General features: G+C 39.3%; 1 long non-coding RNA gene across 1 annotated transcript; it reads right to left on the bottom strand.

The window, feature by feature from the left end:
- Window positions 1-786: 786 nt before the first annotated feature.
- On the bottom strand, window positions 787-9,355 carry LOC147615599 (uncharacterized). The gene is made up of 6 exons (XR_015262869.1): window positions 6,358-9,355; window positions 6,147-6,321; window positions 5,993-6,029; window positions 5,615-5,651; window positions 4,894-4,930; window positions 787-4,151 (listed from the first exon to the last, which is right to left on the bottom strand). It is a non-coding gene; the product is annotated as an uncharacterized LOC147615599 (long non-coding RNA).
- Between the last annotated feature and the right edge of the window lie 8,009 nt (window positions 9,356-17,364).

Here is a 17,364-nt window from a genome sequence, read left to right as displayed (position 1 = left end):
TATGCATCTCAAGAAGGTCATGTATGAAGACCATCACCAATTTCTTCCATTTAATGATCATGAGAAGTTTGTTCCATCTACAAAAGGAGCCCACCCACATCCTCTAAGAGTAGGAGATTGGGAAGTATTGTGGAGAGGATCGTCCCATATGCCACCACTAGGAATGAAAAGGTACTCAATCTTCTTTCATCTCCCATATTGGACAAAGCTAAGAATCAATCATCTTCTAGATCCGATGCACATCATAAAAAATGTAGCATCAAATATTTGGGACCATATAATTGGCAGGAGAGATTCTTTAGCAGTGCGAGAAGACTTGAGATTGATTGAATGCCTCCCCACCACTTGGCCAATAATTCAAGAGAATGGGAAGGTAATTTTACCTAAAGAACCATGGATCTTGAAAAGAACAAGGAGAAGAGAGTGAAGAATCAATCTGCCTCCTTTCTTACCCCTACGGGTGTCATGCATTCTTTAAGGGAGGCAGTCACAAAAACAAACAAGAAAGGATAAACTAAATTGTATGGTAACACCATATTGGGGAATATGGGAATTTCCCACAAGTTTGGGACACGTGGTCAAAAGTTTGGATTAACCATAACTTGAACACCACTAATCCAAAATGAGCGCTTTATAGCTCTTTAGATTCCATTTTTCAAGCGCTTTCCAACGATAGGTCATATGATAGGGTTTTGAGAAACTTACAAACATGTTATCCATGTCCCCTTTTTTAAGTATTCAAAAATGGGAATTGGAAAATTCCCAAATTCACTAATATGGTGTTTGGTCTAAAAATGCACGATTGGAACAAGATGTTTCAGGTATGCTCAATTTACTTATATAAGCTTCATGATGGTCTTCCATTATAATTACATAACATTGATTGCAATGTTTTGTGTTACATAGTTCATTCTTCCCATATGTATTAGCGGGTGTGGATCTCAAAAACTGTGCGAGGAATTCACAGAAACAAAGAAGAAACGAGAAACTAAATTGTATGGTCTAAAACGCATGATTGGCACAAGATGTTTCAGGTATGCTCAATTTACTTATATAAGCTTCATGATGGTCTCCCATTGTAATTACATAACATTGATTGCAATATTTTGTGTTATATAGTTCATTATTCCCATATGTATTAGTGGGTGTGGAGATCAAAAAGTGTGTGAGAGCATCTACAAAATGGGGGCGGTGGTGAGGTATGAAAAAGCAAAATTCTTATAACATAGCTTTATTTTATTGTTGCACTAGTTTGTAAGACATTTTATGCTGATTAAATGGACTCAACTCCATCTTACATACATAATTTCCAAGGAGATCCATCGATTTACTATTGATGTAGCCCAAGTAATGGCAATGGAGGTGGTGTGTATGATAGAGGAAAACCTCTCAAGAACTATCCTCACTAGTAAATTACATTTTGTGGTACACTTGATAGATGAAGTGTCAGTGTGCGATGTTATGCGTGCTCACTGGATATTCTTCCTTGAGCATTTCATGAAGACCTTGAAGGATTTTGCTAGGCAAAGAGCTAGGCTAGCAGGAAGCATGGTAGAGGGTTGGTTAGTGCAAGAAGCATATGTCCACATTTCAAAGTATCTCTTTCGAGTGGATACCATAATGCCACGATTGTGGAGTAATGAGGATGATGAGCACATGGTGTCCCACATACCACATAGCAAAGGAAGAGCAAGGAGAATGGACACATCGATGTTGAAGAAGGTAAATACATTTTGTGTACTTAATAGTAGTGAAGTTATAAAGAGGTGGGTGGCAAGGTATGAAGAGGTGAGGAGAAACTGATATGAGGAGAGAAGAGAATTTAGGATCTGTTCAAGAGGCTTGCCATTTCTTCCAGATCTTTCATGACTTCTAGAATATTGTACCATTGATTGGATTTATGAAGAAATAGAAAAGGTCGAAGAACATGGAGAGATGGTGATAGAAGAAGAGTGGGAGTACACGAGAGAATGCAAGCCAAGTGTGTCTTTACTTTCTTTTTTTAAATTCAAGTAGAATGTCATGATATGGTTATTCAATATCCTTAATATATTTCATTTGGTGTTGGTGGAAGTATAAGGTATACACAATGCCATGTGGTCCAAAGGAAGGCATTTCCACACTCAACATATAGATATAAAGAGAAATACCCAAGATTGCGGGGCTATGGCAAACTTTGAGTAAGAGTGGAACAATGCTTGATTATTGTGGCATGATTCAAAACATTCTAAAGTTGGGATTTAGGACATTCCAAATTTTTATATTGGGTGTAAAATGGTTCAAGGATGTGGTATGTGGAGGTGCTCAAGCAACTATGAAAAGCCATCCAAATAGATTTATGGCGATGGATTCCATCATAAAATATTGGCAAATAGAGAGAGATACATTTGTGCTACCTCACCATTGTGAACAAGTAAATTATAAGCATAAGCTTTTAATATAGCATCCTTATGTATGTCTAATTTACACTCAATGTTTTTCTTCTTACAAGGTTGTGTTTCACATGGATATAAATGACAAGAAATGGTGGTATGACATACAAGTCGCTCCTCGTTCAAAGACTATTTTTCAATATAGGGATGTTGAAGAGCTCATGGATGAAGTGGCAATAAAAAACGAACATGCAGAGGGTCAAGTATAAGATGAAGAACACAAGATATCACCAACTAATCAAGATGAAGATGTCCCTATATCCAAGGTAATGAGGAAGGAAAAGAATCCAAGCATAATGATGATGATGATGATGATGATGATGATGATGATGATGATGATGATGATGTTGAGTCCACTAGCAGTGGGATATATCTTTTTGTTGATCTTGCAATGGGACATATGGATCTTTAGATAGTCCAATTAGTATGCATGGGTTTGATGAAAGATGCAAGAGATATTATGCCATGCTCACCCTAATTAATTAAACAATTTCTCAATTTTCTAGTCTTGATTTAGTCCATATTTGATTGTATTACAATACATTTGGTACTTCTTCTTTTGTGATATTGGGATCACATTTTGTGCTTCTTCTTTTGTGATATTGGCTCTCTGGTGGAATGTCTAGATTTTTCCCCAGTACACAACTATGCACAAGGCTATAGCCGCAGGTTAGTAGTGCATGGCTATAGCCACGTACTAAAATTGTGCACACCTTGTGCACTTGCTCGGGTCCCTCTCTCTACTCTCTCTCCTCTTCATGCAGCTATGCTTCCCATATCTTGTAGTTAAAGTTAAAAAAACCATGTTAACTTTGTTAAAAACTAACTTGACACTATAGGGTATAGGGTATATCGTCTCCACCTAAGAGGATAGCTCAATTTGAGACAATTAAAAAAGCAGCTCGAGGAGGTGATGACATCAGTAAATGATGGAGATTAGCTATGAGAATCTACTCCGATACTATTTGTTGGCGTGGAGACAAAGGTAGCAACATACACACACACATATACATCAAGAAAGCAGATATATAGAGAAGCACAACACTCAAAGTAGATTGATGAGAGTAAGTGAAATACAATCTAAAGTGACATGACATGACAAGGTCACTTACACACTCACTCATAAGAGTGTGTACACATGCTCAGGGTGAAGAAACCTTCTAAGGAGGAAAAAAGTGCCCCATGCCATTATTAGCCTATGTTCACACATCACTAGTACATATGGCTACAATTCCCTTACGTAAATATGCATTACAAGTACTCAACCATCAACATTCCTTTTCTTTTTTTACTATGCATGATAGTAAAGACCTACGTACACTACAAGGAAAAGTGATCGTAGGCACGTTTATAGATGCGTTTTGACAACATGGTTTAAAATGTTATAGGCGCATTTATAAGAGCGTCTAAATGCACGTCTATCGACAGGTATCTATAGGTGCATCTATATCATTATAGACATGCTTATAGACGCGCCTATAGATGCGTCTATAGACATGCTCTCGAATTTAAAAAAATTTCCAGAGTTGCCTGTGCAAATGTACAACTGCATTTTCTGCATATACAACTGCATTTTTTGCACTAGCAGCTCTGTGATTTAAGGTACAAAAACAAACCTATAAAAAAAATCCCCAGCACCCAAGGGTGCAATAATAATAGAGGAAAGATAGAAAAGCACTTACCTCTTTTTCGTAATGTTAAAAGAGAGGATTAGAGGACCTACAAAACCAACAAAAGGGTGAGGAAAGGATTAGTAATACATACATACAAAAGCTTATGCAATCTATGCCGCTATGCAAGCCTTATGCAAACTATGCCGCTATGCAAGCTATGCTAAAGCTTATGCATAAAGCATGCATGAGGCCTTATGCAAAAAGCTTTAGGCATAATGCTTTATTCATGAGGCCTTATGCATAAAGCATTATGCATAAGGCTTATGTTGCATAAAGCATGCATGAGGCCTTATGCATAAAGCTATGCAAGCATGAGGCCTTATGCATAAAGCTATGCATGAGTCTTATGCATGAGGCCTTATGCATAAAGCTATGCATGAGTCTTATGCATATAAAGCACTATGCAAGCCACGCTAGCCTAACCTAAACTATATCTCGGCACTATGCATTAAGTATGCATACATAGAGCTTAATGCATGCATAGATTAAGCTGCTCTATGCATGCAGAAAGCTCTATGCATAGAGTTTAATACATGCATAGAGGTCTATACATAGGCCTTATGCATAAAGCTTTAAGGCCTTATGCATAAAGCTTATGCATAAAGCACTATGCATGAGGCCTTAAGCATAAAACTATGCATGAGGGAGGCATGAGGCCTTATGCATAAAGCATTATCCATAAATATTATACATAAATCTTATGCGCAAACCTACAAAACAAATCCCCAGCACCCAAGGGTGCAATAATAATAGAGGAAAGAGAGGAAAGATTGAAAAGCACTAATTACCTCTTTTTCGTGATGTTGAAAGAGAGGATACAAGGACCTACAAGACCAACAAAAGGGTGAGGAAAGGATTAGTAATACATACATGCAAAAGCTTATACAAGCTATGCCGCTATATGTAAGCCTTATTCAAACTATGCCGCTATGCAAGCCTTATGTAAGCTATGCCAAAGCTTATGCATAAAGCTATGCATGAGGCCTTATGCATAAAGGCTATGCATAAAGCTATGCATGAGGCTTATGCATAAAGTACTATATGCAAGCCACGCTAGCCTAAACTAAACCATACCCCGGCACTATGCATTAAGCATGCATGCATAGAGCTTAATGCATGCATGCATAAATTAAGCTCTACGCATGCATAAATCTCTATGCATAGAGCTTAATGCATGCATAGAGGTCTATGCATAGAGCTTAATCTATGCGTAGATCTCTATGCATTATGAATGCATGAATAGAGCTTAATCTATGCATTATGAATGCATTATGAATGCATGAATAGAGCTTAATCTATGCATTAAGCTCTACGAATTGAATAGAGCTTAATGCATAGAATAAGCTCTATGATTAGAGCTCTATTCATAGATTAAGCTCTATGATTAGAGTTTTATTCATAGATTAAGCTCTATGCATAGAGGACCTACAAAACAAAACCCCTCTTTTTGGTAGATAAAAATAGAGGAAAGAGAGGATAAAAAGATAGGAAAGAGAGGAAAGCACTTACCTCTTTTTGGTGATGTTGAAAGAGAAGATTAGAAGACCTACAAAACCAACAAAAGGGTGAGGAAAGGATTAGCAATGCATACATACAAAAGCCCTAAGAACCTAATATATACATACAAAATCGAAAAGATTAAGCTCTATGCATAGAGCTTAATCTATGCATAGATCTTTATGCATTATGAATGCATGCATAGAGCTTAATCTATGCATTAAGCTCTACGAATAAAGCTTAATTTATAGATTAAGTTCTATGATTAGAGCTCTATTCATACATTAAGCTCTATGCACAGAGGACCTACAAAATAAAACCCCTCTTTTTGGTAGATAAAAATAGAGGAAAGAGAGGATAAAAAGATAGGAAAAATAGGAAAGCACTTACCTCTTTTTGGTGATGTTGAAAGAGAAGATTAGAAGACCTACAAAACCAACAAAAGGGTGAGGAAAGGATTAGTAATGCATACATACAAAAGCCCTAAGAACCTAATGCATACATACAAAATCGAAAAGAGAGGAAAGAGAGAAAAACATTTACCTCTTTTTGGTGAAGTTGAAAGAGAGGATTATAAGACCTACAAGACAAAACAAAAAGTTTAGAAAAGAATTAGTAATACAAAACCCTAAAAGTGTGAATAGCATGGATACACAAGGAGGTTTAAGCCTTATGCATAAGGACGTTTAAGTATAAGCCTCTTATCTCGGGGAGTGCACTACTAGAAAACCCTAGGTATCACGTGAGTTCAAGAGGTATTTTAAAAACCCCTTAACTAAATTTTTTTTCCCAATAAAACAACTCCTCTTTACTTATGAACTAAATGATTTTTTTTATTGAATTAAAAAACCCCTCCTGTTAATGTAATTGTGTTAATTTTTCTCAATGTATCTAATTAAAAGACCCCTCCTGTTGAACTCACGTGGTACACTAATATTTTTTAAGTTGAACCCCCCAAGCCTCTTATGCATAAGCCTCTTAGGCTTATGCATAAGAGAGAGAGAGAGAGAGAGAGAGAGAGAGAGAGAGAGAAAAGAGAATACCATTCAAAAATTTTAAATATAAGAAGCTTATGCATCAGAGAGAGAGAAAGAGAGAGTGTAGAATACCAATCAAAAACCCTAATTCTAAACATACCATTCAAAAACCATGAATATATGAAGAGGTGGGAGAGACAAGTGAGATAGAGATTACCTTGTAATGAGGAATCGTCCTTGGGAGGAGACTTGGGAGGAGACTTGAGAGGAGACTTTGTGAGGAGAGGACAAAGGGTGAGGTGCAGCCATCATGAGGAAGAGGTACAACACAGGGAGCAGAGGGGAGGGAAGCGAAAATAGTTGCGGCGTCAACGCGAGCGGGAATATTCGATTTTTTTAAACAGAGCGAGAATATTCAATTTTTGTTAATAGAGCGTTTATACTCACATCTATAGGCGCGTCTGTAAGCGCATCTATATCAATATAGACGTGCTTATAGACGTGCCTATAGACGCACATATAGTCACATAAATAGCCACGTAAACCCCCGCCAAATCAAAAATTCGCCCATGGCCCCTCTTTCACTTCCATCTCTCTCTAGTTTGCGCGTCTATATTCTCATTCTCTTGTAGTAGTATATGTTGAAATAGCAATGTATGAGGGTGCAATAAGTGGGGAGAGCATGCACATTAAAAACGAAGAAAGACTAAGGGTCATACGTCAAAGTAAATATGTATGGTCACTTGTAAAAGATGGAAGTCAAAGGCCAAAAAGATAGCACATGGAGGCACATGTAATGTGAACATGTATTGGTACACGTAGACATGGATGGCACAAGGGTGCATGTAACTTGTGGATGAGGTATTATTGAGAGCTATTAAATAATGTAATCCTTGGGGCATTTAGGAGCTTGATTAATGTAATCATTGACATGTAATTAGTGTCTTGTTTATATTTTAGTTAATCCTTGTTTGAGTGATTTTCTTTCAATTTATCATGAAGATTATTGCTTGCTATGAGCCTCCCTCTCAATGATAAATTTCAACTTGGTATCGGAATCCCTTAGTACTAGTTCTTAGCAAAAGATAGAGATTATGATTTGCTATTTTCAGATTTGTGATTATGACATTAAAATGTGATTAGTTTAGTTTTGTTTTCTCTCATTAGAGAAAGAGAAAACACGATTAAAGCTCTCTTGAGGTTAGAGAGCAAAACATCAAGAGAAGGAAAGAGCCAACTCGCTTAGCCCTGTAAGTGTAACCCCCAAGCGAAAACAAGCCACTCAAATAGATTCAGTCACAGTAGTGACTTTGCTTCTACCCACAGCAACAAGGCAAAGCAGATGACACAGAGCAAGCAAGCAGCATCATTTTTTTTTTGCAGTGTCTCTCTTGAGTAAGCCGTTCTCAATTATGAAGACGACTTGCCCGGTTTGACCACCAAGAGCAGCTGCTGAGAGCAACTCTAAGCCAACGTAGGTGAATGTTCCTCATCACCCCTTGCAATAGGCTGACAGCTCCAGACCGCTTCATGTCAGCAGAAACGTGCTGTTCTGACATAATAGCCACGTCCCCAACAAAGCACAGCTCAGTAGCCCTTTTAAGTGTACTTAGCAAGTGGCGAGCGAAAGGAGCAGCGCGTTCACTTGTGCATTCAAAAGAGAGCAACCTGTAGAAGGCTCTACAAGTCTAGACCGGAAGCGGCACTATCGTCATGCACAACAACTCCGTCAGAAAGGTGTAGCAGTGCTTTAGGGCAAAGCTCCAATAGCAATAGCCTGGAAGTTGCCTAGGTCCAAAAAACACTTGTTGAACGACGGAATCTTCATTTCAACGAGCCCCCGCCAACAAAGACGGCAAACCATAGCGCATCCCAGTTCAGCGAGTAGCATCTCTCTCTCTCTATCACAACCATGCACTCTGTCACACAAACGACGAGAAGCCTGAGCTTATTTGCAAGTACCGACAGCTTGGTAACAGAGTGCACGCTGCCGAGGGTGCACGACGTCCAGCTGCTCGGTATCTGTCATGAACTCCTGCAATAGTTTCAGGAGAAGGGCATCGACTTTACATCAGGTATCTATAGGAGCAGCTCACGGCTCCCAGTGCAACAAGTACAGAGGTATCTATAGGAGCAGCTAACGACTCCCAGTGAGGTGTGCTTTCCTTGAATTAACAGAGGAGTGCCAACAGTCGAGTCGTGTAGGACAGGAAGATAAGGCTTTTTAAAGGTTGAAACCCTAAGGATTTAAAATCTTGGTGTGAAGGGCCTTCATTACAAGTTGTTCACATGGGAAAAAAAATCCTAATGTACATGAGTATCATGGGTCCATTCACATGTCTTCTGCAAGGAAATCATCAACATGTTCTTCATCTTGCGCATCATCATCAAAATTGGTTAAAACTTGGGTATCATTTAAATTTACTTTTCTATTAGTATTGATTTTGGGATCTCAACACAGACTACCACAACATCATTGAATTTGTCGTGGGCATTTTCTTTTACAAATAATTCACTTGTCACCTTTGTAAATGCTACCAATATGCGCATGCAAAGTCTTGACCATGAGTTGAAAAGGATGTCACCTTTGATATAATATGGCCAAATGGGCGTGTGTGAAAAAAGTATATGTGTATGTGAGAGCAAAAGAAAAGATCTCAATAAAATCTAGGAACACACCAACTGAGTCGTTCATAAAGCCTCTAAGTCTAAAACAAAGAATAAGCTAATACACCTAGTAATCGAAGTCTGCTTAAGGCAATAAAGAGAAAAAGGGCATGGTGTCTCACCCCTCGTTGTTGTAACCCCATCCTCTCATGTGTAAAGTGTGAAGTCAAAGCCAACATTATAGCCCATAGGGCAAGCTAAGACGGACTATGCATGGCCTCTATGCATATTATTATGTACATAGAGGCCATGCATAAGACTATGCATATTATTATGTACATAGAGGCCATGCATAAGACTATGCATAAAGTCTATGAATAGAGTTTTATGCATAACTCTAGTATGTATAATACTATGCATATAGTCTTGTGCATAACTCTATGTATAATGCTATGCATAGGACTATATTCAATAGACTTTTATGCATAACTCTATGCATAGAGTCTTATATATAAAGTCTTATACATCTAGACTACACAATAGAGTCCATGGATAAGACTATGTATATATTCTAAAACCAATAGTGCATAAAATAAATAAAACAAATGCTCCCATAGTTCTCAGGGATGCATTATAAGAAAATATGGCATGTTTAAAGCTTACCATGGAGAGCTTGCTTGCTTATGGAGAGCTTCAATAAAGACAACCTAGAAACAAAGAACTAAAATAAAGAAGAAACTACTATCTTATGCATGCTAGAACCAAAGAACCTAGCTATGAGGGTATGCATGCTCCCAAGCCTAAAATAACAAACTCCCAAGAACCTAGGCGTGCAACAAAACCATAGCCATTACAAGAGAAGACGATGCAAAAGATGGTCTCTTACCCATGGTAGCTTGGCTGTTTAAATGCATGTAGTGTGGTGCCAAACCTAAGAGGAAAAACCTGCAAAACTTTGAAAAGGATAAGGGCTTCTTGAGAGCTATAAAATCATGTAATCCTTGCCTCATTTTAGGATCTTGATTAATGCAATCATCATGTGATTAGAGTTTTGATTATACTTTAGTTGAGGTGGATCATGTGCACTAGCATATGACTAGGAGTACAGATCTAGTGTAGCATGTTAAGTGATAGACCCTCATTACATTAATGCGAGTGTTGAAATAGTAATGTGTGAGTGTGCAACAGATGTAGAGCAAGGGGGAGAGCATGCACATTGGAAAGAAAGAAAAACTAAGGGTCCTAACTCAAAGGTTAATTTGTATGGTCCCTTGTAAAAGGAAGAGGTAAAATGTTATAAAGTTTACAAATGGGAAGAACATGGAGACACACGTAGTGTGAGCATTTACTGACACATGAATGGCACAAGGGTACATGTGACTTGTGGATGAAAGCTTCTTGAGAGCTATAAAATCATGTAATCCTTGGGAGCTTGATAAATGCCATCACAATGTGATTAGTATCTTGATTATACTTTAGTTAATCCTTGTTCAATGAGTGATTTTCTTACTATTTAATCCTGAAGATTATTGCTTGCTATGAGCCTCCCTAGCAATGCTAAATTTCAACTGCATAAATCTTATGAATTAGATCTCATGCATAGGTCTCACACATTATCCTTAATGCACCATTAGGTCTCATACCTAAGCCTTGTGGATTATGTCATAATATGATGCATAATGCCTTATGCTTAAGCCATAATGCATTAGGTACCTTGCATAAGTGTGCATGTATAAGCCTTAATGCATATCCCTAATCTCATGCATAGTCTCTGAGCATTAGGTGTCATGCATAAGTCCTAATACATATGTTTTTATGCATAAGCCATAAAGCATAAGGGTGCATGCATAAGCCCTATTACATAAGAGCTTATGCATTAGGGCTCATTTATAAGCCATAATGCATAATAGCTCATGCTTAACTCCTATTTCATAAGAGCTTGTGCCTAAGTCCTCATGCATAGGCCATAATGCATAATAGCTCGTGTGTCATTCCGAATGCATAAGGGCTTATACCTAAGTCCTAATCTATAAGCTATAACGCTAGTTATAAATTATAAGGGCTTATGCATTAGAGCTAATGCGTAAACCATGATACACAAGAGCTTATATACAAGCCCCCTATGCACTAGATCAAAGAAGAGAATAAAAGTAAAAAAATATCAATGCAGTGGGAGGCCATGTTAAACAAATAACCTGGAGCAGACTTGTACCAAAGAGTGAGTTTTAAGGGTTAGCTTGATGTAAAAAGAGGGCAGCTTAGCTTAATGTAGAGAGAGGACACCTTAACTTAACCTTCGACCTTACGCTGGTGTATGTAGTCACACATATAATTTTCGAAAATTTTAATCGATATGTAGAAGATGACAGCAATGTACGCGCCCTGTTGTAGCGTCGTGTCGCTTTCATCCAGTTGTAACTGTTCCGACCATGAGACCACAAGTGGGTGGGGTGCCCCCCTTCCACCACTGGGAAGAAAGTAGAGTATGATACCCCCCGTGCTCTTTTGAAATTGCACGATTCGCAATCGTGTTCTTCTTGAAGTGGAGTATGATGGCTTAAAGGTCCTCTTCCCACACTAGCCTGGGAATAAAGTGAGGTGCTTTTTCAAACATCTTTTTCCCATGCGTGAAGTGGAGCACGATTCACACGTCACGTGCTCGATTACACGTGTCTAAATATGGCTTAATGGATTTCAATACACAAAGTTAAGTTCAAGGTTTCATGAAATAAAAAATGTTTGATACGAACATTTGAGATGCAAGTAGGCACGCAAAAGTGCAATTTAAAAATAAAATGTCGAAGTTAAAGTGATTTTGGAATAAAGTCGTGAAGTGGAGCAAGAGTCACACGTCTCGTGCTCGAGTACACGTGTATAAATATGGCTTAATGTATTTCAATACACACAAGGTATCATGAAATAAAAATGTTTGATACGAACACTTGAGATGCAAGTGCGCACTTTAAAGAAGGCACGCAAAAGTGTAATTTGAAGTGAATTCGTAAGCACAATTTTACAATTTGAGATGCAACTGTACACTTAAAACAAGCACACATAAGTAAAATTTGAAAACAAAATGTCAAAGTTTAAAACTGTGGCTTTGTACTCCACAAAATATTTACACAAACTTGTTCATATTAAAAAAGCATGCACTCCCATAACTAAAAAGCATACACCAACGAAAAGCATGCACTCACATAACTAAACAACTCACATTAAAAAATCATGCACTCACATAACTAAAATATTTGAGTACTTGTACTCTTACTTGAAATTGCCAGTTTTTCAATGAATAATAACTCACATTAAAAAATCATGCACTCACATAACTAAAATATGTGAGTACTTGTACTCTTACTTGAAATTGCCACTTTCAAATGATTAATAACTTTACTAATTTACATATTTCATGTGCTTTAAAAATTTGTAACCTGGACCTCTCTCTTTTTAGTCTCTTTGATAATTTTTTGATGTAATCGTAAAATATCTTCTTCTTTTTCGAGACAAACTTAAAATATGTATCAAAGAGAGTAAAAGGAGTTTATTTTATAAAAAAACTTTTTTTTACAAAGAAGCTTAACTTCATCATCCCCTATAGCATAACCACTAGAGCGTAGCTTGAAAACTTTTTTTAAATGCAATCGTAAAATATCGTTCTTACTAACCTTTCTACATCCACTACTAGAAGCCAAGACCATTACTTCTCTTCTAGGATAAGCTCTTTCTTGACTTGCCCAAGTGGTCTAAGCTTATGACTTGTTCTTCAAAAAATGATCTTTTCTCTCCAATACTGTCTTCAATCACATGTGAGGATAACGCTTGGTTAATTGGTATCTTTAATCCTTTTTGTACATGTTGGTACTAAGGGAGCTCCCTAGTTATCAATTTCTAAATAGTACAATTTGAATATATGATTCCAACTTTCAAGTCGTCCCCTTATAACTTCAAGCCATCTCCATCAAAAATAGGACAAAGCTCTCGCATCTTTCTAAATATCATACGATTTGAATATATATGACTCCAAGTTGTCATATCGAAGTCCAAGTCGTCTTTAATACTAACTCTATTTAGCATAGGACAAAGCTCTTGCATCAAGAAATCGCCATCGACACTATTAAATGTGTATGGAAATAAGAAATTTCTTAAATATCATTTGTGTAAACCATTTCTAAAAAGGGAAGATACCACCAAATCGAGGTTAGCTTGGGAGGATTGAGAGCTCAATGAGGAATGAAACCATGCTTGATTTTTGATGGGCATTTCGAATGTTTGGGATAACCCTTGTTGTCTGCTAAAGACAGTAAAGAGAAAAAGGGCATGGTGTCTCACCCCTCATTGTAACCCCAGTCTCTCGTGTGTAAAGTGTCAATTCAAAGCTAACATTATAGCCCACAAGGCAAGCTAATACCAACCACACCAGCATATGACTAGTAATATAGGTCCAATGTAGCATTTTAGGTGATAGACCCTCATTACATTAAGGGGCAGTGCTGAAATGTAATTTGTGTGAGGGTGCAACAAGTGTAGAGCAAGGGGGACAGCATGCACATTGGAAAGAAAGAAAAATTAAGGGTCCTGACTCAAAGGAATGAGAGCATGTCTGATTTTTAACAGGCATTTCCAATGTTTAAGGTATTTTAAACATTAAAAACTTGTTACGTAACCATCATTAAATTACATGTAAATGGTGAAATACTTGTAAATTCTCATCCCTTTCCCATCAAATTCAACAATTTGATGGGTAAGGGTGCCATGAATGAGAGAGACGATTTTCCCTTATGCGAGTTAAGGACTCGCCACGTTGGGCACCTCTGTTTTAGTAACTTGTTGCAGGCCTCGGATTGAAGCTAGAGTTTGAAGCACTGGAAGATTACCTTTAAGAGGACCACAAGAGAGATGGGGTGGTTTCGAGTGGATTTTTTGATGGTGTAGACATAACCAATTGAGGAGAAGTGGTATTTGATGAAGGGGTGATGAAGGGGATTCAAGCGTTCAAGCGAGACATTCGAGATGGGATCATGAGTGATCAGCTCTAAGCCATGAAATCACACATTTCTTTTGAAGAAGAAGGTGCCCGACTATTTGCATCATATAGCCACCATTACTAAAAGCCTTGACACCAAACCTATCACCATAACCTACAAACATACATCTCTAAGCCGTCACAATATTCTCAAAGGGTCTTCCAATTCCAAGTTGGCACATAGATACTATGGACCATATTTGGTAGTCAAGAAAGTGGGTTATTTGGCTTATAAGCTTGACCTACCTCCTTCTACAAGGATTCATAATGTGTTTCATGTATCCAACCTTAAGAGGTTTGTGGGCTCTCTTCCTCTCAAGAGATTGAAGAGTTACCACCGATGGATGAAGAAGGAGAAATTATCTATGAGCCGGAGAGGATTGTGGACAAGAGGACAAGGGTTTTGAGGAACCAGAACATTGATGAATTCTTTGTGAAATGGAAGCGCTTGCCCATAGATGAGGCTAATTTTGGCAATCAATGGAGTATGTTCAACAACATGGTTTACTTGATGGAAGTATTCCTTGATCAAGTGGCATGATTATTATGTGAAGAATGGGCATATCATGAGGTTTTATATGTGCTGTAATTTCTAGACAGCTTTGGTTGGATCTATTGTTGGGGTTACCAATCTACTCCAACACACTTGGAAGATCATTTGATTCGAATGACAAATATGTGGGACCCTTTTGGGTGCGGCTATGCATCATTTACAGCTCATTTTTATGGAGGTTTCATGAAAAATTTCAAGGGAAGCTTCATCGACAACATGGCTGCCATAACAGTCCTACATGCTATTTTTGGAGAAGGAGTTTGCCAGCTTCACTACATTTGGTTTCCCTATTCCAAATGTATTCGAGGTGCATTTTTGAAGACCTCTCTACTTCCCACGGGTTTACATTGAGATTGCGATTCAATTGTAAATATCTTGTATGATTTTGAGGACAAAATCATACAATTGTAAATATCTTGTATGATTTTGAGGACAAAATCTTTGGGAAGGGATGGTTTGTCATGAACCATAGAGCTTGATTTCCACATGTACATAGGGGCCCATGGGCAAAAGGAGAAAGTGGCTATAAATAGGGCTTGGGGGACATTGGTAGGATCTTTTGACACTTCTACTAATTTTGGTCATCTTGTACCTTTGGGCTCCATCAATGGAGATTTGGCCTTCCATGGTCAAACTAACTTGAAAGCCATCCTCTTGGTGAGAGGTTAAACACACTTAGGCTATTTGTGCATCTTCTCTTGCTATATGCACTTATAGATTCTCTCTCTCTTGTATATTCATGTGATGAGCCATTTGATAACTAATCTCATGATTAATGGATACTAGATTCTTGCTTTAATGTGTTTGATTCAATATTTCGCTCTAGATCCATTTCACTGCTGCACCGTTTGGAGGAGAGCTCTAAGGAAAATTGAATTCTAGCTTCGGGTTCGTGTTCTTCTCCTCGTGGAATACATTTCACACCCACCATCTTCGTATGGGGAGGTAGTCTGGGCTGATGCAAAGTGCACAGGGTGCATTGCAATAGGTTTCCTAGATGAATGGTTTGAGTAAGAAAGGGCGTCTCTAGGCTGGCTGCTCGCCCATGAGTTCGAACGTGATGGGTGAGTAGCGGGCGCGGGCGGGTGGCCAGTGGTAACCTCCACGATCCTAGGGTGGGTGTTCTTGCCACCACTATCAATGCTTGGCTTCAAGGTAGGGGCGTAGGACATTGATACATGTCCATGCAGTCCGTTATGCAAGTGATGGTTATTGCCTGGAGCTGTCGACCGAGTAGGATGGCGATCGCTTGCTCAAACTTTGTGCGATCGAGGGGGTCCTGCCAGTTGAGAGGGTTTAGCAAAGGGTCGACCTCCTTGCGCCCCAGTGGTGGCGGGGGAGGAATCTCGCTCTCTTCAAGGTTTGGGTGGGAGGGTTGTTGTGTCGGTGACATGGGTGGAGAGGTTGTCAATGTGGAGGCTCTCGTGTGGCAAGGTTTGCGTTAAAGAGGGGTGGGGGTTTTGTTGAGGTAGATGGAATATCACGGAAGACAGTGTGCATGCCCAAGGAGTAATGGTGACAAGGAGGGTGGTGAGGGTGGAGTTGGTGAGGGGGGTGGTGTGTGAAAACGAATGGGAGGTGAAGAGGGTTGGGGAGGGAAGAATGGTAGTGTGGATCTACCAGATGGGGGTGGGGATGGGGGTGGTGGTGGTGGTGGTGGTGGTGGTGGTACTTGGGTGAGATGAACTGGGTGGTGGAGGGGGAGGTGTTTCAGGGCAACCATGGCTATTACGAGCTTCTTCTCCAAGCAAAGTGCTGAGAGCTCCTTGGTTCACCTCCCAAACTACACAACTCTCATATCTGGACTAACACTCTTTTAATAGAAATATGCTCTTCACATGTGCCCGGCCACTCTTATTAGTGCCCCGTCACCCTTGAGTTTGTAACCGGTCGTATTGGCTCCCCTAAACCCCACTCGTGCCCTGTCCAGATGGTTGAGGTCTCTAGGCTCCCAGTAATCCTTGGTTCACCTCCCAACCATAGCTAAACAACACGGCTCCCATATCTAGACTCACACTCTTTTAATAGAGCAATATATTCTTCACATGTGCCCGGCCACTCTTATTAGTACCGGATCACCCTTGAGTCCGTAATCGGTTGTATTGGATCCCCTAAACCCCACTCATGCCCTGTCTAGACGGTTGAGCTCTCTAGGCTCCTAGTAATACCGTTGATGTGACAAGGTGGGGGAGATGAGAATCCTGGGGATGGAGGTGGGAGGCTTCCATGGCCATCATCGCCTCCTTCATGGGCGTCGAGGGCATGACCACCTTCTGTTGTGTTAGCTGGGCCATGGGATTTGAAAAAAGCTTCAGCTACTTCAACTTCCTCGGAGGTGAATTCCATGGGGAAGGCAATGTGGGAGTTGTCAAACTGGTAGATTCTGATGGCTGCCAGGCCTCCATTTGCTCATAACACCTGTGGTATAGGATGAGGAGGCCGGTAGCAGAGTAAGGAGGAAAAGCTTTAGTGCAGAGGGAGAGGTAGAATTCATTAACCACGTGCCAACCCATACCATGTAAATAGTGCAAGGCATCAGGTGGCCTTTGGGAGGGGTAGGGTATGGGCACAAACCTTCTGGAACAAGATAGATTGATAACAT

The sequence above is a fragment of the Cibotium barometz genome, chromosome 40, assembly GCF_041138505.1.
Source record: "Cibotium barometz isolate CiBa-2024 chromosome 40, ASM4113850v1, whole genome shotgun sequence".
Classification (NCBI taxonomy): Eukaryota; Viridiplantae; Streptophyta; class Polypodiopsida; order Cyatheales; family Cibotiaceae; genus Cibotium; species Cibotium barometz.
The sequence above is the reverse complement of the archived record's forward strand: the minus strand, read 5'-3'. Positions and strand labels throughout refer to the sequence as shown.